Below are 22,419 nucleotides of genomic sequence, written 5' to 3'. Positions count from 1 at the left end.
ATGAAGGAAAATATTTTTAGGTACTTTGCTTCTCTTCAGTTTTCATTGGACATGGCTGGGATACAAAATGTAAGTCGTTACATTGACATCATTAGAATTAAATATCACATGATAAACTTCTCGGCGGTGTCACTTTACCTAGCGGTAAAGCATGTGACATCCCAAACCTCCCTATTCCGCTATCGCTACAAAAAAACATCGGCATAATTGGATCTGTATTAATTTTCGGTTCTAATTAACACTTCCCAGCGGGGGGGGGGGGGGTGTTTTGCACAAGGGAACAATCTTGTCCTCTTCAAAATAAATTAAAATCATTACCATTTTCCGAAAAAGAAAAAAAAAAGATACATAATGTTCCAGCTCTATTAACCCTTCTTCTGTCACAACAGACGCACCATCTGATCCATATTCAGGGCAGATGGGTTTAAAAAAAAATAAAAAAAAATAAAAAACTTATTTAAAAAAAAAAAGACTTCAAAGACAGAGATAAAACGAATCTCCGCACTCAGTGCAAATCATATCGATTATTTTTATTCTTTTGCTTAGGATATCAGTTTAACATATTCAATGGATTAGCGCGTTTTAACCTTTGACCTCTGTCTAGACACCGTTCCGAATTCACTGTCCCTTTCTAATGAGAGATGGAGGCCCCTGTGGTCTTCAGGCTGGATGGTGGAGCCGGATCCATTTCCAGGAACAGATGGAGAAGGCTTTTTATTTTTTTTCTCTTCCAGCGGCACCGGTACCTGCAGCCTGGCTCCTTCCAACCGGCCGGCTAAATTATTAAAGACGTCGTTTTCTTCTTTCGTCTTTCCAGTAAAGTCTGTCTTCCCTTAAACGCTCCGCATTACTGTCACTGCGAAGACCGAGGATGCGATCCTTAAAGACCCTTTAATCCCCTGTATAAAGGGGAACCCCCTCTTTTCTGCCCCATCGATAAATAAGAGGACGGGAGTACCTGACAGGGAATTAGATTGTAAGCTTTTGAGCCGAGCCCTCTTTACCTAATGCATCGGTTCAGCTCGGTCTGTCGCTTCTAGTTTTGTCGGACCCTTTGAATGTAGGAAGCGCTACGGACATTGTTGGCGCCATATAATAATTCATAAATAATTATTATTTAGTCAGGAACGGTTGGCAACTTTTGCTTAAATAGCTACATTTTCACCCAAACTATAGTACAAATATATTAAGTAATGAATAAAATAATAAAAAGGTTGGTGGAGATTCTTAGAATAGTGCCGATTTAAAAAATATGTTTTAAAAACCTACATTAGATGTAAACCAAGTAATTATTTGGGACAGAAAACGCAAAATAGGGTCTCCCAAAAACGGGGATAAAACAAAAAAAAGAGAAATTGAAGCCCCTTTTTTTCTTTCTTTCCCCTACAAAAAAAAGTATGAATAAAGCTAAAAGCGTTAGGGGTATAATTAGTTATTTGTGGTTTCTTTAGGATGCTGGATGGGACATGAATGAGGTACTAAAGACGTCTTCATTGAAAGGTAGTGGGAGCAAAGATCTGTCGCCCAGCGGGGGTTCTTTATGACTTCCCGAGTGGTGTAGGATACGCAGTCCCTGTTATTGGAGAGAAGAATGGGGCTGTTACGGTAGCCGGCTCGACAATGAAAGGTCAGCGGCCGGCTTCCCTCCGATGAAAGCCGAAACACATGGCTATTAATCATACTCTACTAGCCTGGACTGAAAATATCAAGTGCGTTCATTTAGGAGCCGCACAAAGAGGTTTTGGGTTTGGGGAGGGGGGGGTCCATCTGCTGGGGTCTTATTTACTTTGCGGGGGGGGGGGGTTTAGGGGGAAGAAAAAAAAGATGCCTAAAACGTGATTGTGTGATGTGTCGCTTCCCGGTTCACGAACCACCTGGTTTAGGGCCAAGACTTTTCCGAGTCATTTCCATAAACCCGCCGTCCGTTGGCACGATTCTAGAAGAAAGCCTTGGTGGGTCACATACGGGGCCAGCTGTCCCTCGTTCTTTTATTGGGTTTCACGTCCATCAGCGTTGGCTTGGCTTGGGTCTGCTGACCTGATCTGCTGGCCCTGAGTCTTTTGGTGGCTCCCCCCGAGAGCTGCCCTTTGGGGTAGATGTCACTTAGGCTTTTGACTGGCCCCAGGGTGTCCTGTCTTAAGTGTGCCAAGAGAGACAATGGACAAGGGTTCAATAATAGCTCAGCCACGTCCTTTTATGCTCCACTCGGCAGAAGTTGAGCCGCTCTCCCCCCTATCCCCATCACACCCGTCCCACCAACCTTCTTAATTATCTCTCTATTTAAAAAAAAAAAAAAACGCTCTGTGTGCCAAGTGATGCGCCTGAAAAACAGACTAATCGTTATCATGCTTTGCTTTGTCTTTGTTTTTAAATGTTACTGAGAGGTAGATAAGTGGAACAGCCTCCCAGCAGAAGTGGTAAAGGGTAATACAGTGAGGGAATTTAAACATGCATGGGATAGACATACGGCTCCTGAATCTAAGACGAGACCAACGACTGGTTTGAGTCTTTACAGCAGGAGGAACGGGCGACTAGACAGGGGCCGAATGGGGCCGATCTGCTGTAAAATTCTACTTTTTTATAATTTCTCAATCAGGTTTTGTTTCCGCTCTCTGTCTCTACTCGGTGGACGAGGACACCCGTGGGAGGTCATGCATCCAAAAAATCTTTAATATTGAACGGTTTCTATACAGGCTGCTTTGCACCTAGAAGTCTTTAGGACGATGACCCACCTCCAAATTGCAAATAAAAGTATTAAGGGGGCACTAATGCCCAGAATTTTACTTTTTTAAGACATCACTAATTCCTCTTAGAAACACTTCTTATTCACTTTGTTACCCGCTGTTGCCCACTTTCTGCCAGGCAGCACTGATGGGTGTCGGGCATGTGCGTTTGTGCTCCAAAATCTTTGATTATCATGGAAAGGACTGGGTTAAATAGAAGAACATGACCCCATCATCAAAATAGGGTGTTTGCATAAAAAAAAAACCCATAAAATCTGAGCCCAATCTACTAAACAAACACCCTGACTCCTTATCACGGGAAGCAAAAGAATGGCTCAGTCTTAATCACACAGCTGGACTCTCTGACTAATGAAAGTCTATGGAGGGACGGACTTCATTAGCATTGCCATAAAGCATCAGCTCAGTGTGGTGGGCGCTTCCAGGTCTGCAGATAAAGAGAGTTTATTGGGGCAAAATTAGATGTTTATTATTAACATTGGAAAACCTAACATTTTACAAATTTATAATGAAAAAAAAACCCCCACAGCTAAACAAAATAGTAGATACCCCATTTGGGAGAATTTAAGATCTAAAAACAAACTTTAAAGCAAACGATATGCGACATAACAGAACATTTCATTCTCCTGCTTAAGGCAAAAGATAAAGTTAATAATATTTTAAATGCTGGATTCCCTGGAAGGTCAGCCGGCTCTCGTCTGTTTATTGCGTATTATCTTTTATTCGAGGACTTCGGTTAACCTTACATCGAACGTTAAGCCTGCCTCAGCCCTAAATGGCCAAAGAAAATACTCCTAAACAGATAAAATATATTAAAAAAAAAAGGCAACGTTATTAAACTCAGCAGACGGCCCGAGCTAAGATAGGAAAATATGAAGCTGTCAGGGGCCTGGTGGAAAGGTATGTGGATATCTTCCTCCCCACAGCGTGATACGAGAAAATATTACACAGGATTCCGTCGCAGGACAGATCAGAGGAAACGGGTTCTACATTGAAACCAGGACTAAACCCCCTTCTCATTTCCGCACGAAAACATATACGTTTCAGAGAAGCCCCTCGCTGCGAAGAAATTCAGAGCGCGTTCCACGTGGAGCTGGAATGAAATTGGAAACACGCATCGCATGTGGATGAAAAACTAAAAATGTATGTTTTATTTTATTATTACGTATTGTTTAATATAGCGCCATCATATTCCGCAGCTCTGTACAATGCGTTATTATTTATTGTTTAATATAGCGCCATCAAATTCCGCAGCGCTGTACAATGGGTAAACAGCACATGACAAGTAGTGTGTAACGTAACAATTTGGAGAATATGTAGGTAATATCATATTTTAAAGAAGAATTTCCGCTGTTTGATGACATCACAGTAGCGGTCGGTAGCGATAAAATCGCTAGCATGCTTTAAATGGAGATCGAAACAGAGCCTAGACGGGTGCCCTGAAAAGCAGGGGAGCCGCGGGCAGGGAGCACAGAGCAAGGGCTGCCTTCATGCTCTGCCCCCTCGCACACATCGTCCTCTGTTTAATTCTGTTTGGGGGCAAATATGTCACTGACAACCTGTTTGAGCACGAAAATGGTACTAACAAGCTGTTTGGGCACAAAGATGGTGCTGATAAGCTGTTTGAAGGCATAAATGGCACTAACAAGCTGTTTGGGCACAAAGATCGTGCTGATAAGCTGTTTGAATGCATAAATGGCACTAACAAGCTGTTTGAGCACAAAGATGGTGCTGATAAGCTGTTTGAAGGGATAAATGGCACTGACAAGCTGTTTGGGGACAGAGAGGGCCCTGATAAGCTTTTTGAAGGCAAAGATGGCAACGACTTTCGGTATTTCAGAAGCCCTCTTGCCCTGTGGGTGATGCTTCAGGCCATTAGTTATATCCACTATTTCTTTCTCCGGTATCGGCTCGCACAGCTGTTCTTGAACTTCAGACCTCAATTTTGTTATTGCCAAGGTGTCTAATATATCAACATCTGTGGATTGGTAGATATTAAGGTCGATGTCTTAATGTGTAATAAAACATGGAATTTGCCAACAAATAAGACCCATTCGGCCCCATCTAGTCTGCCTGATAATTTTTATCCTGCAAACCCCATTTTAGTCGCCCTCCTCTGAACGCTCTCCAATGTGTCAATATCCTCCTGAGGATGGGGGTCTCCAGAACGGCCCCCAATACTCTAGGTAAGGTAATGTGGAACAACCTCCCTCCTCCTCCTACTAATGACTTTTAGGTCCTCGGAGATAATTGCTCCCAAGTCGCTCTCTTCTGTTGTCGCTGGCAGAACAGTGCCGCCAACGCTGCATGACCCTTGCACTGCCCATACCCAGGCGGTTCCCCATTTCTCAAACCCGAAATAAGAGACAGACACCAGCAGGATTGGATTTAGAAAAGGCCGAGACATTTATTTAACAAATGTCTCGACATAACTTTATTTAACATCTTATAAATTATTGTAAAAACACTTTAATAATAACTTCTGTATAAATACTATACAGTCTTCTGTACACCTGTGTACAAACAGCTGAGGGTTCCCAACCTAAACACAAAACAATGGCTTCACACTACCCCTTCCGCCGGATACCACAATCGCCCAAGCGACCGCGGGTCGGATAGGGGAGCTCCACCTTAACGCTTTGGTTAATCCTGTACAGGGAGGGCATTAACTCTAACCTCTAACCAAAACCATCAACTTGCCACTCCCATTATCATTCAAACTTCTCCAGGGAACTCCTCCGCCACAGCAAAGAAAACGGATCCTGCAAAAAGAAAGAGGGAAAGGGGGAAAGAAAAAACACACAAAGCCAAAACAAAAACACAAAGCAAAAGACAAAAAGAGGGAGGGCGGGCGGGAAACTGCTCCTGTGGTGTTCAGTAATTGCCCCTTGCACGTGTGCTTAGAGGGGCTTTATAGCCCTGTCCCCTTCCCCCTACAGTCACGTTCCTTGTGACTTCCCCCTCGTTCCCTGTGCATTCTCACCTCGTGCTAACCCTTGCTGAGTTAACCCTTTCCTGCCCTAATACCATGTGCACCGTCCTGTAGTGCTGGCAGGGTCATGTTCCCCTTACGCCTATGACTCCAGGGTTTCTTTCCGCCCTGAGAATTTTGCATCCCGAGTGCATTATTTTGCATTGAGAAACATGAAACTCTTGACCATTCTTCTTATTTACTTAGATCAATTTACTTAAATCATTAGCCATTTATTCTATAAAAACTCCAGCCTGTTGCTTTACCTCTAACACGAAAGAAACCCAAGTCACCGCAGAACAAAAGTGTCACTTGGCGAGACAGGATCATGCAATTGTATAGCCTGTTTAGCAGGCCAAGTTGCTTATGGTATGTAAACACAAGTAGACTCAATTAACAACCTAAAGGAAACCATCCACAGTTCAATGGAATCTTATTTACAGTCTGCAATGATAAGATATCCCCAAACACTGAAATAACTGCCACCAGGCTAGCTGCTCCTCACCGGGAACCGAGCCCCTTGGCCATAGTCAATGCTAAGTATGCATGAACCAACATCGACCTCGGGAATTGGGTTTTACTTGGTAGGATTGGGGTGATATCTTGCATTCTGGGACTGCTGTCCAGAACGTTTCGACCCTGGAAGATTGTTTCTTCCAGACCCTTCAAGGAGGAATGATGTTCTACTGATGCAAGCTCTTAGAACCACCATCCATGAATGTATTCCGTTTCTGAGATATCCGTAATTTTACGTCTTTTTAGGAGTCCCTGAGCATTATTGCTGTAAGAGGTAAAAAAACTCTCTATGCTTTAGTACCCTCCATGGAGATCGCTCTGCGTAGACCTGAATAGGAGCATTGATTTCTCCAGCACGCGGCCCATAATATAAGTAATGCATGTTATTATATTCTGGTTTCTCCGATGTTGACCCCTTTGGCCTGAGGAGACTGTGAGCTCGATGAAATATTATTTTGTCTGCTGCCATGTCTGGTATTCTCCAGGTGAGGAACTCACGGACAGAGCTCAACAGGACAGCATTTGTCTCTCGGATCCTGGTATGGAGATAAATTCATTACGGACTTTATCCAACTCAATCCACTTCTTTGCTCCAGACTATTGGTCCTCCTGCCCAATCCTGAGCTAAAAGACTCAATATACATTCGTTGTCCAGCACTGAGGAAAATAATAGTTCTATATAATTCAGTAAATAATAATAATAATAGTAATAATAATAATAAAAAATGAAGAGATCGGTTACAATAATTTAGGCAGAAGCTCCTTTATAGAATCTTTAGATGTGGAGCTCCTCAAAGAGTCTTTGGATTTCCTCATTCCCTCCATCCTGTGCTTTTATCGGGTTTAAGTCATTGCGCAACTTGTCTCGTGATTGTACAGCGCTGTGGAATATGATGGCGCTATACAAAACAATCAATAATAATTTTATCGGGAAGTATCTATGTATTTATTTTTCCTCTTGGTTTCTTTGCCCTCCTAAAGGGCACTCTCAACATATGGTGGTTACAGATTAAAATAAGAGGTTTTGGTTATATGAATTGGCCAAAGCATAATTAAGCTCACCCGCCACGTCAAGGCACACTCTCAATAGGGTGAGAACCGACTTTCACCTCCTACGTAGTGGACACACAAAGCTGTTTATACTGCTACCAAAACCTTATTAATGTGTTGGGGGAGGTGCAATTAAACCTCCTCCCTATTAACCCCTGGACAGCAAGCTGCAACCAGACTGATGAGGAGCCAACAACCTCAAATATGTGCAAACAGGGAAAAGAAAAATGTCGGTGCGCTAAGCTAGTCACAGGCTCAAATAATACAAATGTATAATACAGGTGTAAGCATGCTGCAAAAACAGTGTAATTGCACCTCCCCCAACACATTAATAAGGTTTTGGTAGCCGTATAAACTGCTTTGTGTGTCCACTATGTAGGAGGTGAGAGTCGGTTCTCACCCTATTGAGAGTGTGCCTTGACGTGGCGGGTGAGCTTAATTATGCTTTGGCCAATTCATATAACCAAAACCTCTCATTTATATTATGTTTATATATTTGTTGCCAACTTTATTAGGGTGAGAAGCGCAGACAGTTTTTGTTTTTTGTATACATTGTACAGCCAATACACTGTTTTTGCAGCATGCTTACACCTGTTTGGTAGGCCTCGTATTATACATTTGTATTATTTGAGCCTGAGACTAGCTTAGCGCACCGACATTTTTTCTTTTCACAGATTAAAATAAGCAAGAATTCGGGGGCAAACCTTATGTGTATAACCTGCGAGCAGCCATCTAAACCTCTCTGGATCTTATGATTATTTCTCCCCATTGAGTTATCTCTTCTCTGGCATTAAGGTTGCTGATTGGTTGACGCTGATAAAATAAAAAGGGAAAGTCATGGATCCTTTTGGAAAATAGATCTGGTTGCATTGACCTTGTTCCACATTGAACGTGAAGGTGACGGGTAGTAGGTTATCCCCCAAGGGTTAAACTTTCTCAGGTTTAGGTCTTTCTCAGGTGTCTGCTGTCTCCTGTCTGTCTCTACAACCAAGCAACAGGCGTGAATCGGCAGACTATAACCCAACACCTTGGTGATCTTATCATTCTAAGCATTTTACCAGAAAAGGTCTGGATGGCTGTTTTTATTGTATGTCCTGAGTTGTATTACAGAAGCAGAGGCTGATATCGCAATAAACACCAAGTAACCCTTTACTTTCCAGTACAGGTAACTCATTTTTTTGAAAAAAACCCCAAACATATATAATGCTGCATTTTTTTCAAGAGTAAATAGAATCTTAGATGATAAGTTTTGTTGGGCCAACACAGAAGACTTGGAGGTCTTCTTCAGATGAGTTTTAGATGCTTAAGTCCCTTAAAAATAAACCTAGCAATAAAAACATGTCTTTAATCGTTAGATGCAGTATTGTGTAGTGTTGAGAAGTGTTGTAGGTGTATAGCTCAGGTTGGCTACAGACCGACGGCATAAAAGCGCCGTGCATATCCATATCTTCAAGCGTTAGGGCCACCGTGCCATCGCCAGTCCTGCTTTTTCTTGTTACATGACGCCATTATAATTTATGTACGACGTCCAGATACCTCCCCAGGCTCGCCAACCACACTATGCAGATCTCTAATGGATGAAGCTGTAGGCTCCTATCCACATAGACAATAATTGGTGAAATTGTCCTCCTCAGCCGAAGATTCAGACATCGAGTTTTTCCCCACAGTGTAGAAAAATAACTACAAAATCCCCCATTTCGCATGACTGTTCCACAACATTAAGCTATCTCTCGCGTATTGTTAAGTCGCTGATTGTTGTTGATTGGTTCAGGCTGCCCTTGTAAGCGAGAAGGGAGAGAACTTCAGGATGGTAGCTTGATTATTTAATGTTTTGCCACAAATCTCGGCTTTTCGGCGGTAAAAAGGTGAGTCTCCAAATGAATTGCCCTGATTGCAAAAAGAAAAAAAAGTCTTTAATTTTATACATTTTGATAAATTCAGCTATTAATGTGAAAAGCCGAGAAGGCTTTAATCCTAACTCGACTTCGTAGACGTTGGAATCGAATCCTAACAATCGCGTTTCAATCGCTCGCGTATTCTTGTTCCTTGCCAGATCCGTGAAGCGATGACAAGGCCAGCGGATTGTGTGTCTCTGCTTCGCATTAAACCCAGTTGTTTATTCAGAAATGTGGAGTCCGGGTTATTTATCTCAGCCTGACACACACTGTCCCGTTGCTTTACATTCGAAGACATGAGTTATTGTCGTGTTACTGGGCTTATAGCTTTTCTTTCTTGGACTTGCTGACTTCAGCATCGGGGGGGCTCGGGTGGATTTTAATGGGCTCTGGCTGAACCCGTCAATGTATTTGATTGTCTTGGCTCAACATTCCGCTCTTTTTCATGTAGTTTCCTTTTTTTCTCTTTTGTGTATCACATTTTCTTTTTCTACTGGCAAATTCTCCAGTCTGACTCAACGAGCCGGGACCCTCTGCAGAGTTTGTGGTTACTTTGGAGAAGCTGATGTATGTTAGAACTTCCTGTCTCGCACAGTCATCGTGTCTCGAAATCACAAGCTTCTCAGAAACGGTGATATGGTTAAGAGTTTATCTCTTCAAAACACATTTTTTCCGCTTCACTTTGTGAATTTTTGGCTACTGTCAGTTTCGATATATATTTTTTTAATGTTCTTTGTCGAGCTGGGTCTACGGATCCTACCTAGTGACTTCTGTGAAAGTTGAGACTGTTGGTCGGTGTTGCTTCCCGTTGACTAACCAAAGCTGAAAGTCCAGCAGACCCTCATTGAAGTTGGGCAAAAAGGGGCTTTAGTTCATACCACTATCAAAATTACCCTCCTAGTAAAATAACAAATAGTTTCTACAAGGCCTTGACGTCCATCACAATGGCTGGTATGTCCAAAGCCCAAGTAGATCCCGTGAGAACATTCCAGGCGTGGAATTCCAAAATTAATTTTGGTTACAATGTTTCTGGTGATCGCCATAATTTATCATATATTCCCTGAACTGCTCCAGATATATTTCTAAACCAGCGCCTCTGTCTACTGAATAAATCAGAGGTTTTGGACAGAGACTAGAATGGTATGGTCCACCATTCTCCCTAGTCCTTTTCAAAGGCCCGCTGATAAGTAGTGTCTGGTGTCATGAAGCACAACACTAAAGAGGGGGAAATGCTAAATAATATTTAGATCGTTTCGGATGAAATTCCGACAGTCTTCACGTGTAGAAGAAGAAGAATCTTAATGGGGTAAAAAAGAAAAGCGAAGGGTATTTGAGGTGGATTTCCAGCATTGGGTGACTCGGAATGCTCACGTTACTTATATATCTACACAATAGAACTAAGAAAAAATAAAATTTAGTTCTTGACTGCATCAGTCCGGGGTGCAAATGGCCACAAATTGCTTGTCCTTTCCACCAGCCTTGATTGATGGGCTGCTTTCTCTCAGTGTCTGTGGATTGCGTGGAATTAGGGTCAGACTGGGAACCTGTAGGAGTGGAGATAAGGATGAGGCATGTCTGGAAGAACCGTCTGTGTGGATTATTAGGGGTGTAGGACAAAAGCATGAACCGGGGTCAGGAGATAAATGAATAAGAAAGAGAGGGGAGGCCAGCTGGGAGATTAAAAGCAGATAAGGCGAGGAGTGGGGAGGGTGGGCATGGAAGAGAGGAACCAGACAGTCTGATACCAGCCAGGAACCGGCAAAGGAGATAGTGCAGACCTCAGCACCCGAGGAGAGAAGAGAGGGAGGGGATGGGAGAGAGACGTTTAAATACTTGGGGGGGGGGGGGATTTAACAAAGTGCAGGAGGGGAGTTTATCTCAAAGGAGGAGAAATTTTAAAACAAGAGACTGTAATCCAACACTAGAGGGTGGGAGGCTGAGGTGTAATGTAAGGAAGTTTAACTTTGCTGAGAGAGTGGAAGATAAGAGGAACTGCTTCCCAGCAGAAGTGGTAGAGGGTAATACAGTGAGGGTATTACACATGCATGGGATAGACATACGGCTCCTGAATGTAAGACGAGACCAACGACTGATTAAGATCTGAGTTTATGCAACAAAAAATGAGCTGAATGCATCTTATCTCTTGTTAAATTCTATTAGTTTTGTGCATTCAGATTTGTACAAATTGTAATTTTAACTAAATATGCCAAATATACAAAAGCGGGGAGGCATCGAACGAAACAACAAAAAACTAAAAATGAGATCACTCATTCTCACTCACTCTTACTAATGCTGTCTCACATACTCACTCACCCTCGCACGCTCTCACTCACTTTCATACTACCTTCTCCACCATCCGCTTCTGTGTCCGTCTCCTTTTCTGCAGCTCTGCTTCTTGTTTTGCCTTTTTCTTGTTCTTTCTTTCTTCTGTCTTCTTTCTTCTGTCTTCTTTCTTGAGCAGCTTCTCCCGGGCATCAGCACTCCACGAGGCCAGATTAACCGAGTTGCGGAAAAGGAGACAGGGCCGCGGAAGTGGTTGGCGGAGAAGGTAGGGAGACATTGAGAAAGGGAGAGAGTGAGATAGAGTGTGAGAGAGCGGGAGAGTCAGAGAGAGCGTGAGGGAGAATGAGGGTAAATTTCCTCCGGACCAGGATTCGAAATTCATTGTTCGAAAACAGATGGACCAAAAACTGAAACAAAATACGCAGCGCTTTACAATTTAAATGGGGTGGTCAAAACAGACAGACAGACAAACATGTGTTAGAATACGATGTCCAGGACGAAAGACCTTCCAAGGCGTCTCACCATCTGATGTTTCCACTGAATAAACCTTATTGACCTCACCAAGTCCTCGCCGCCAGCCACGGGTATTTCGGGATTGGCTTCCTGTAAACCCCGAAGTGGCGCATGGTCTGTGAGGACGTCCCGGTGCGAGACCTGTCCTCTACATCAGAGTGACGGACAATAGGTTTTATTTATACCGTTCTTTCCCCTCGTAAAAGAGTCTTACTGCCTAAAAACAGCTATGTATCAAATGTCAACGTCCCTGAACTCTCCCAACAGCTGAAATGGATTCTCTTTTTAATATATTTTCCATCACAGATACATACAGTAAGCGGAGAGAACGTTACCGGGGCGCTGGGACAGCTCGCGTGTCCTTCAAAAAGTGTAATACGGAGACAATAGGGAATCCCGAATGCTTCTAGAGCTCTAATAAAGTTTCCAAGTAAATACCTTTTATATTCTGCATACTGCCTGCACCGATATAAAATGACAATAATTTGGGTAAATTATCCACAAATACGCAATAAATACATAACACCAATAGCACCATTTCAAAGTTCTTAATCTTACATTAAAGGGAAATACCCACCATTTTTTATTCCTAGTATCAGATTAAAATAAGTTTTCAAAAAGACTGCGCTTTCCTTATTCAAACAATTCTAGTTTTTGCCCCATAATATAATGTTTTCAGGCAGCTGCATATCAGCCATTTGTATGATTCTTGCTCTGTTATCTGACCCCCAATCTACTAAACCCCCCGACTCCTTATGGGGAACAATAGAACGACTCTGTCTCAGTCACTCAGTCAGACACTCTGACTAATGAAAGTCTATGGAGGAACAGACTTTATTAGCAATGCCATAAAGCATCAGTTCAGTGTGGTGTTTGAGCCGGGAAAATCACCCAAAATATCAGATGACTGACAGCAACGGCCGCCTCCAGGTCTGCAGATAAACGGAGTTTATTTTAACTAAATGAAAAATGAATTTTTTCTCAGGCCCACTGACATTTCTGTATACAGTGCTGGGGGTTATTATTGTATACAGTGCGGGGGGTTATATTACTGAATACAGCGCTGGGGGGTTATATTACTGTATACAGCACTGGGGGTTATATTACTGTATACAGCGCTGGGGGTTATATTACTGTATACAGCGCTGGGGGGTTATATTACTGTATACAGCGCTGGGGGTTATATTACTGTATACAGCGCTGGGGGTTATATTACTGTATACAGCGCTGGGGGTTATATTACTATATACAGCGCTGGGGGTTATATTACTGTATACAGCGCTGGAGGTTATATTACTGTATACAGCGCTGGGGGGGTTATATTACTGAATACAGCGCTGGGGGGTTATATTACTGTATACAGCACTGGGGGTTATATTACTGTATACAGCGCTGGGGGTTATATTGAAGCCCACGGGGGCCAGAATGGACTAGAGTGGGCCCTGACAGAGTGCTGAGCAGGGCTAGGCTAAGGCAGGAATTGTGGATTTTAGGGGAGGAGTTTTGGTCGGAGGATATTTAAGTTTGGTGATCACAGGGGTAAGGATCCATTTTGTTTAACCTTACCTGGTGGTGTTTGTCCCACCCTCCCTCCCCTTATGTGGTTGAGTTTGTGGAGTGGTGTTGCTGCATTAGTCACAGTTGTGGGCGGTAGCTTGCCAGGTATCTAAGGGGTTTATGTGGTGGTATGATCCTTGGTGGTCATAACCGGTGGGAGGTTCCTTGCAAGAAGTGGTGATCGGAACCTCGGGTTCGGGTTGGGGCATCCTGGTATGTCCCCTCCCAAATTGGTGTGTGGTATGGTGTTGCTGCATTAGTCACAGTCGTGGGCGGTAGCTTGCCAGGTATCCAAGGGGTTAATGTGGTGGTATGATCCTTGGTGGTCATAACTGGTGGGAGGTTCCTTGCAAGGAGTGGTGCTCGGAACCTCGGGTCCGGGTTGGGGCATCCTGGTATGTCCCCTCCCAAATTGGTGTGTGGTATGGTGTTGCTGCATTAGTCACAGTCGTGGGCGGTAGCTTGCCAGGTATCCAAGGGGTTAATGTGGTGGTATGATCATTGGTGGTCATAACCGGTGGGAGGTTCCTTGCAAGGAGTGGTGCTCGGAACCTCAGGTCCGGGTTGGGGCATCCTGGTATGTCCCCTCCCAAATTGGTGTGTGGTATGGTACCTGGATAACTTGGCAAGCTAGATTGGTTTTGGTTACGTCATTGTCTCTGTTAACGCATCTATGTTTATTATTTCAGGTTTTACAGGACAATGACTGTTAAATAAAACGGCTGTGGCCTTTTCAAACCCATCTTGTGTGTTGGTGTTTTATTTAATTGAGCAAATGAGCCAAGCCTGGCCCGTGAGTCGAAGCTACATCTGTCATACTGTATACAGCGCTGGGGGGTTATATTACTGTATACAGCGCTGGGGGGGTTATATTACTGTATACAGCGCTGGGGGTTATATTACTGTATACAGCGCTGGGGGGGTTATATTACTGAATACAGCGCTGGGGGGGTTATATTACTGTACACAATGCTGAGGGTTAAATTAATGTATATAGCAGCGGGGGTTATATTGTTTTATGAAGGGACTCCCCCTTTAACCTGATGAATGTGTTGTAGCTGAGGATGAAATTGTTCTCCAAAAGTCATCACATTACATTATTTTCTAAAATATGTATATTTGGAAACGTTCCACACAGTCGATGAACAGGGAGCTATTAGATTACATTTTAGTAATAGAGCGCCAACAAATTCTGTACCTGAACGTGTGTCCCTCAGAGACAGACTATTATTACAGAGCGTTTGGATCCAAGAACGTTTCCACGGCTCCTGAATCTAAGACGAGACCAACGACTGATTAAGGTTCGAGTCTTTACAGCAGGAGAAATGGCGACTTCTGAGAGTTCTAGGCTTCTCTCTCATTGAGCTTCATGGAAATCATACTCCATAGTAGCCGGACCACCACAATAAAAAGACAACAAAGACTACATATCTCCATCCATCAAACCCTCCTGAGATCCCTGAGACGTTCCCAGGGCCTCTCTGCGGAACAGACCCCATATTGTATGTGGAGCAAAGCCGACTCCTGGATGAATACCGAGGTTGGATGAAACTGTCAGAGCCTTTATTTTCTTCTTCCGCACAATATCTTATTACCTGGGGTCTGGCTTAATATGCTGGGTGGTCTCAGGACCATCTTTGTTCACGTGAGGACACATCGCCCAGGAAACCGGCTGCAAATAATGAGAGACGGTGAGTGAGAAGTAGAAATAACCAAGATTGTTATCCATTAAAAGCCCAATCACTGCGCCCTTCTGTATGCAAAGGGAAATTAAGGTTAAATATAAGCTGGCACTCAGCTGTCCTATACATTAACACGTTGAATGCTGGACAATTTTTTTGACTGTGGAAGTCCTGCTGTTATTTCTCCAATAAATTCCAAACTAAATAGTAAAGTTAACAAAAGCGATCAGTTTGAGTGACTGACTTGGCCTCATGAACGAGTATGCGTGATTGAGGGAATGGATATCTGTGAATGAATGAGTATTTGTGAATGAGTGAATTAATGAGTATCTGTGAATGAGGGAATGAATGAGTATCTGTAAATGAGTATATGAATGAGTAAATAAATGAATATGTGTGTGATAGCATGGATGTGTAAGTGGGGGGAGCCGATGAATGACATCATCACGGTCACATGACAAGAATAATATAACATTGACGGGATTTGTGATTGGATAGGAAAGTTTCTACCAGAGTATTGCATATTACCTGGAATACCTTTACGTTCCTATTGGTGGCCGACCTCTCCTGTTTATTTGTGTCAATAAGACACATGGATATGGTAAGTGGCTGGACGTGGTAGCCAGTCCATCGTCTCTATTTCCGAATAAGCAATTTAATTAAATACAGAGATGACAGCATGAAACTCAGCCAAACGGCTAGTCCTGATCTGGTGTGAATTTTATTTCCACTGGGAGACATCCAGAAAAGACATTTTGGGCATCACATTAAACTCCCACAGTCAGCAGCGTCAGCCATAAACATGTCCATGTTTACCGCAAGGGCAACGGGAAAACTGCCCACGTCCCAGGCTTTACTGACCGACCCTCTGTTCCAGCCCCCCGGGCCACCCAGCCGCTTACAAATCCACACACACACCGTGACAATGGAACGGGACGAGTGTGTTTGCTTTGTAAATGTGGGTGGCCACAGAATAAGAATGCCGCCTCAATAAAAGGCTTCAACTCTTGTTTGTTTATTTATTTATTTTCAAAATATGAGCTCCATGAAACAAAAATGTAAATTTGAATCCGGGAAACAAAAAAAGAAGCTGAATAAACAAAAAATAAAGCTGTGAATAATACAAATTTAAAATTTTGAAACAAAACAGAAAGGAATCCCCTAAAATTAAATTTAGTAAAAAAAAAAAATCCACTCGATTTTTACCTTGTTTATTGTTATAAAATATTATTATTATTATTAGTAGTAGTAGTAGTAGTAGTAGTAATAATAATAACAATGGTAATAATAATATTATTATTAGTATTAAATATTATAAAAAAAATTATTATAAAAATATTATTGTATAAATGTTATAAAAAATATAATTATTTATTATTATAAAATATAATTAATTAATTATTTTATTATTATTAAATATTATAAAAAATAATTATTTATTTATTATTATAAAAATATTATTGTATAAATGTTATAAAAAATATAATAATTATTATAAAAATATGATTAATGATAATTAGTAGTAGTATTGTTAATATTATTATTATGTTTGTCTTTTTCCCTGATTTATTTTGTAGCACAGGTATCGATGACATTGTTAGTGGGGCTGTATAAATTGACCTGGTGTTTCCAGGAAAAACCTCAAAACAGACGTGCGGAATAGCTCTGTGATTCAAGAGATAAAAACTGCGAGGAACCAGCCACAATTATGTTGATAACAACCCTTGCCTCGGCCAAATAAAAATCAATATTTATCTGGCCTGTTTCCAGCGAGTCGATCGTACTCTGGGGCAGAAGCGCCGATTCCAGAACACACAATTCTTTGTGTTATTTGGCAGGCGCTTTCAGCTAGTAAGAGTTCAGAAAAATGAAGTCAAAATAACCATTACAACAGTGGCCCAAAAGCTCACAGGTTCAGCACACATCAGCCACGCTCTCCACTCCAGCACCTGCTGGGGCTCCAATGCTCATGGATGGGCTGGGATGGAACTCATAAAGGATCCAGCCATGGCACAAGCATTTTATTCCATGTGTCTCTTGTAGCCAATATAGCAAATAGCTATCATTAAACTTTCTATATTTAGTTCCAATCTTAGAAGAACCGCATCTGTGTTTAGAAATTAATATTGCATCATAATTGGTTTTTTTTTAAAAGAGAATAATTTCTTCCTCCTGTATGTCGTGTAAAAAAAATATGCACGTTCCCTTTTAACTTTCGCTTATCGCCCCTAACGTGCCCTTGAGAACGAGCCATTGAAACTGTCGGCCGACTGTCTTTTAAATCAGCACAATAACAAAAAAAAGACGCAAACACACTAAAAAAATAAATAAATAAAAAAAAAAAAAAAAAGAGGCAATCCTGTGAAGTTTAATAGCGATGGGAGATGTGTTTAAAAAAATCTAATGAAATGCTATCTATAAAACACAGGGAGTGTGCAAGAATCATGAAAGCGCAGATTATTTCTGGAAGGAGCAGAGATAATAAGTCTGTCTCCTGTTAATTAAAGCATCTCAAACGGGTTAATGTCATTTTATACGCATGTTAAGGGCTTGAATATTTTTTTTTTGTGTGCCTTTTAAAGTTAAATTACACCCGAGTAAAACCCTGGGATAATTATCTTTATAGAATGTTCAGTGTCTGTCTGCCGTCTACAGCTATATATCCATAAAACTCATTCATAAACCAGAAAAATATATAATATAATACAAGGATGTAAAGGAAAGGCGGCTTTTTTTAGACTAAAATTGTGACAGCTTAGGCGGCGCTCACGCGTCTTAGAAATAAATTGAATTATTATTCTTGTTTTTACACTAAATTGGTTTACGTTGTAATTAAAGCGTTCGGCTAGAAGAACCCCTTTTATCAGAAAATGAATTCATGCAGACCCGCCAAGCGGAATTATTAAATTGTGATAATATCCGTACAAGGCAGACGTTTAGGTTGCATATAAAATACTGGATTAGCCACCCATTTCATCTCGGTTTGGTATAACCCGCCTCGCAGGAACATTTTGATGGTCACTCGGTGGCTTTTGGAAGCACCTCCGGCCGGGGTCTCTCAGAAGTGGTCTACGATCTTAAGGGAGCGTGGAGTGCTAATGAATGAAAAGCGCATTCCTACGCAATGGAGAATGAAGAAGAAGAGAATGAATGTCTGGTTTCTGAGGGATGACTTCTCCATGATTCACACGTTCAGTAGACCAATCAAAATGTTCAATACTTGTCCCATGAATTTCATTCCTTCTATTAGACTTGGACCCCCTAAAACCTTAAACGTTTTGGCTATCGTGTTAAGGAAGTGCCTTCAGGAACCGTTCCTTTGGGAAGTTTTACGCTTTACGACACGTCGGCAGATCGTCTGCTTGCACCACACTCCGTCTTTACCCACGAGCGCTTTCTCAATGCCAGTATGAGCCAACAAGGTCAAGGTTTAAGCAGCAGACAGGGCGGGGGACATCAAAGTGCATGCGTTACGCTGACACTGTCATCATATGTATTGTGATGCATAAATAAAACACACCTAGACATGTCATTCCTGCTAATAATTCCTGCTAATGAGCAGCCACAACCAATTTGTATGGGGAGCTGCGCCGATCTCCTTACTACGAATGACACAACAGACAACTATTTCATCTCTTGCATCTATTCTTATGTGTCATGCATCCTTCCTTGAACAAGACACCTCTGTGCCGCCGCATCGTTAATTACAATATGAATCATTCCGTTAATCTAGCTGCTAAAAAATCTCAGATCTGGGTCTGTAAATCACCCAACCGTGTAACGTGAAAGCCGGTCCTGCCCTGTCTCCGACCAGACTTATAAACCGTTCCTCGTCATCCCGGAGAAGGCTTGTGTGTCTTCCGGGGAACGTACGGCGTTCCTGCGCCTCTCAGCTGTGGCTCATAGCAGACACCCCTTTTTATCGGGACTAAAGCTGGGGAGGAACAAGCCGCGTTCCATCCCATTCTCATCTGTCAAGTGCCACCATCAAGGAGATGGAGAAGGGGCTCGACACGGATGAACAAGGAAGGAACTTGGAGGAACCCATAAAAAACAATACTCGACCAACTGCTCCTATACTCGGCCCACATGTGCGAATGAACGCCTACACCTTCTAATTCACGCTAACTTTTCTCTTTTTTCCCTGGTGACCTTTTCCGCGATAATTTCAATTTTCTACCATGCCCAGTCACAACCGCCCCTTCCGCTAGTCTTTATCACACATTCAGTGTCTCCTTTTCCAGTGACTCTACCTCTTCACTTCCCCTCTCAGCTTTTGTAACCCAAAACTCTTGTCCATGCCCTCATTATCTCCCGCCTTCACTACTGTAACTCTTAGCTGATCTCCCTCATACCCGTCTTGTCCCTCCACAGTTCCGCTACCCACATCCCCTCACTTATCTGAGAATACGCTCCCACCCAGCCTCTCTCCTTATCTGATAATCTTCACCTAGCCCTACCTGAGCTTACCAGACCCTCGCCTTGTCTCCAGTCCTCCAAACAATCCCTTAACAACCAACAAGTTATCTCCCTTCCTCCCACCTACTTCTGCCTCACCATCCCGAGCATCGCTCTTGCCGTTGGGTGTCCCCCATCATACCTTCTTACTCCCCAGTCAGGAGGTACATAGGTCTAGCAATTATGGCCTTAGTGAGGAGGACTATCAGACCTCTTGTGTAAAATACCCCGACCTTCTTCTAGAAGATTTCCGTATGCGGAAATCTTGTTTCACATTCTGTTTCCTTGAATCCATATTATCCTCAGGTGAACGCTCTGTCCCGATGCCTCCGAAGCAACTACATAACCCCAAAAATTGGAACTGTCTCGCGAAAACTGGGACGCTAGGGAGGTATGAAGATATCACCTGGGGTGAGAGCACTGCCTGAGGAGCAATGGTCAACCACACAGACGAGGTGGGGGGCAAATCCCCCTCTCTTGCCCTCTCATGTCTTGCCCTGCAGACGCCCACGTCTTCGCTAGACAAAGGCTTCATTATCGGTTCCGTGTAAACGCTCCTCTGAAGGCTTGGGCGTTTGAAGAAGGAAAGTCCTCTCAGATTGAAAAAAGGAAAATCCCCTGTAATTACCCGCGCTATCTGTTTTCTTCTCCTTGCGCATTTTCTTTTAAATTAATCTCTTAATTACCGTAAAGCGCACAAATTCATATTTTATGGGAATTGTGTAACAGCAGTCCTGTTCCTTAAAGGACACGTTGTGGAGTTTGGACAAACCCAACTAAAGACTCCGTTCCTTTTGGACTAATTGCAGTTATATCAAGCGTTATAGTAAATAAGTACAGTACATAATATAATGTAGGCAGCCGCATATCAGCCATTTGTATGATTCTCGCTCTGTTATCTGACCCCCGATCTACTAAACCCCCCGACTCCTTATCATACTGCCTGTGGGGAACAATAGGATGGCTCAGTCTTAATCACCCAGCTGGACTCTCTGACTAATGAAAGTCTATGGAGAACGGACTTCATTAGCATTGCCATAAAGCATCAGCTCAGTGTGGTGTTTGAGCCGGGAAAGTCACCCAAAATATACCTTTGATTATTCTAAAATCAATAGATGAGTTAATGCTCCTTTCTCACAAAACATGCATTTTTCACTGTACAGCGCTGCGGAATATGCCGGTGATATATACGTCAATAATTAATACCGGAATAATACATTTTGTTTATGTAAAATGCTATGTGGTGCGAATCAAAACTGAAATCGCAAACATGCATCCATTGTGTCTCTGAGCGGAAAAAAAGAACCCGAAATGTTTCTATGTATTTTATTTGTTTTTTTATATTATTAAATGGAAGGCGTTGTGTGTTTTGGACAGAAAAATCTGCTCCGAACAACCTTTGAGCCTGAAACTATTCTCTGAAATAAGATACTTTTGAGAAAGTAACATGGAAATTGGATCTTTTCCACCTCCTTCGTACAAACGGCGTATCAAGAACAATAGGCTGAAAAAAAAGTGGCGGAGGCCAGGAGCTCCAGCCATCGGAAACAAAGAGATTTCAAGCATTCTTGGTGGAAGCGCGGATCGGGGACTCCAGAGGCGCCTTCCACATCGCGGTTTGGGACTTTGGGCTGCAAAGACACTGAAGGTGCTTCTAGAATCCGCACTCATTTATTGATTTATAATGTTTATCCGCGTGGCCCCATTTACGCAAAAAAAACCCCCCATAGAATTCACCGGCAGATCGGCCCCATCCGGCCAAGACTCAAACCTTAATCAGTCGCCGGTCTCGTCTTAGATTCAGGAGCCGTATGCCTATCCCATGCGTGTTTAAATCCCCTCACTGTATCACCCTCTACCACTTCTGCTGGGAGGCTGTTCCACTTATCTACTACACCCATGACTACTCTTGATCGTGACCTCATTGAATAATTCTCGGCAGACGGATCGAAGCGTAAAGCAGTTGAACAGGTCGGTCCTATGTCGTTAGTTTTAACCCATTAACTGCCGGATGGAAAAAAAAAACAAGCTTTGCTCGACCCCCTGGAAGACCGGCCGTCTACGGGTATTTGTGTCAACGGGACGACGATGACATCACTGATCCTATTGATTGACTCCAAAGCTTGGGGACAAACATCCACGGTGCCAACGAGCCGTCCTGAACTTTGGACGTCTAGCATGGATTAAGAGGAAGGGGGGGTGAGATACTCGTTGACATTAGGCTTTTTTATTATTATTATTATTATTTGAGGTTCTTTGAAATTTTCTGGGGCCCCGTCTGTGTTTTATCTGAGATTTTAATCTCTTTTCACAGATTCCTGCTCAGAATTCTAAGAAGCGCCGTCCCGTGCGAGTGTTATGTCTCTGAATTCTGTTGCCGGGACGACGGTCTCGTTACACGATAACTCAGTGACATCATTGGCTTACGCGGAGATTGTGACTGTATGTTTAAAAAACTTCTCTCAAAGTATTTTTTCTTAATCTTTTACTTATTATTTTTATTCTAATTTTTAGCATTGTTTTCGTAGGAAGGATATCCCATTTAGCGATGAAGGCCCGAGGGGGGGGTAAAAGGCCCAAGAGGAAACCATACAGGATTACCTATTAGCCCAGGGGTCCCACGTTTGGAAAGTGTGCCGGAAAAGCTTCATAAATTTAACGCTGTCAAAAATCGCTGAAAACAAAGCGGTGTCAAAATCTATTTTAACAGAAATTACCAATTTCGTTTATTCTTCCCAATGTCTGAAAAACGA

The 22,419-nt window shown here is 42.6% G+C and overlaps 1 long non-coding RNA gene across 1 annotated transcript; it reads left to right on the top strand.

The window, feature by feature from the left end:
- The first annotated feature begins 13,379 nt into the window (after positions 1-13,379).
- On the top strand, positions 13,380-14,268 carry LOC128466388 (uncharacterized). The gene is made up of 2 exons (XR_008345421.1): positions 13,380-13,508; positions 14,216-14,268. It is a non-coding gene; the product is annotated as an uncharacterized LOC128466388 (long non-coding RNA).
- Positions 14,269-22,419: the final 8,151 nt, after the last annotated feature.

Source organism: Spea bombifrons, chromosome 1 (assembly GCF_027358695.1).
Source record: "Spea bombifrons isolate aSpeBom1 chromosome 1, aSpeBom1.2.pri, whole genome shotgun sequence".
Taxonomy (NCBI): Eukaryota; Metazoa; Chordata; class Amphibia; order Anura; family Pelobatidae; genus Spea; species Spea bombifrons.
The sequence above is the reverse complement of the archived record's forward strand: the minus strand, read 5'-3'. Positions and strand labels throughout refer to the sequence as shown.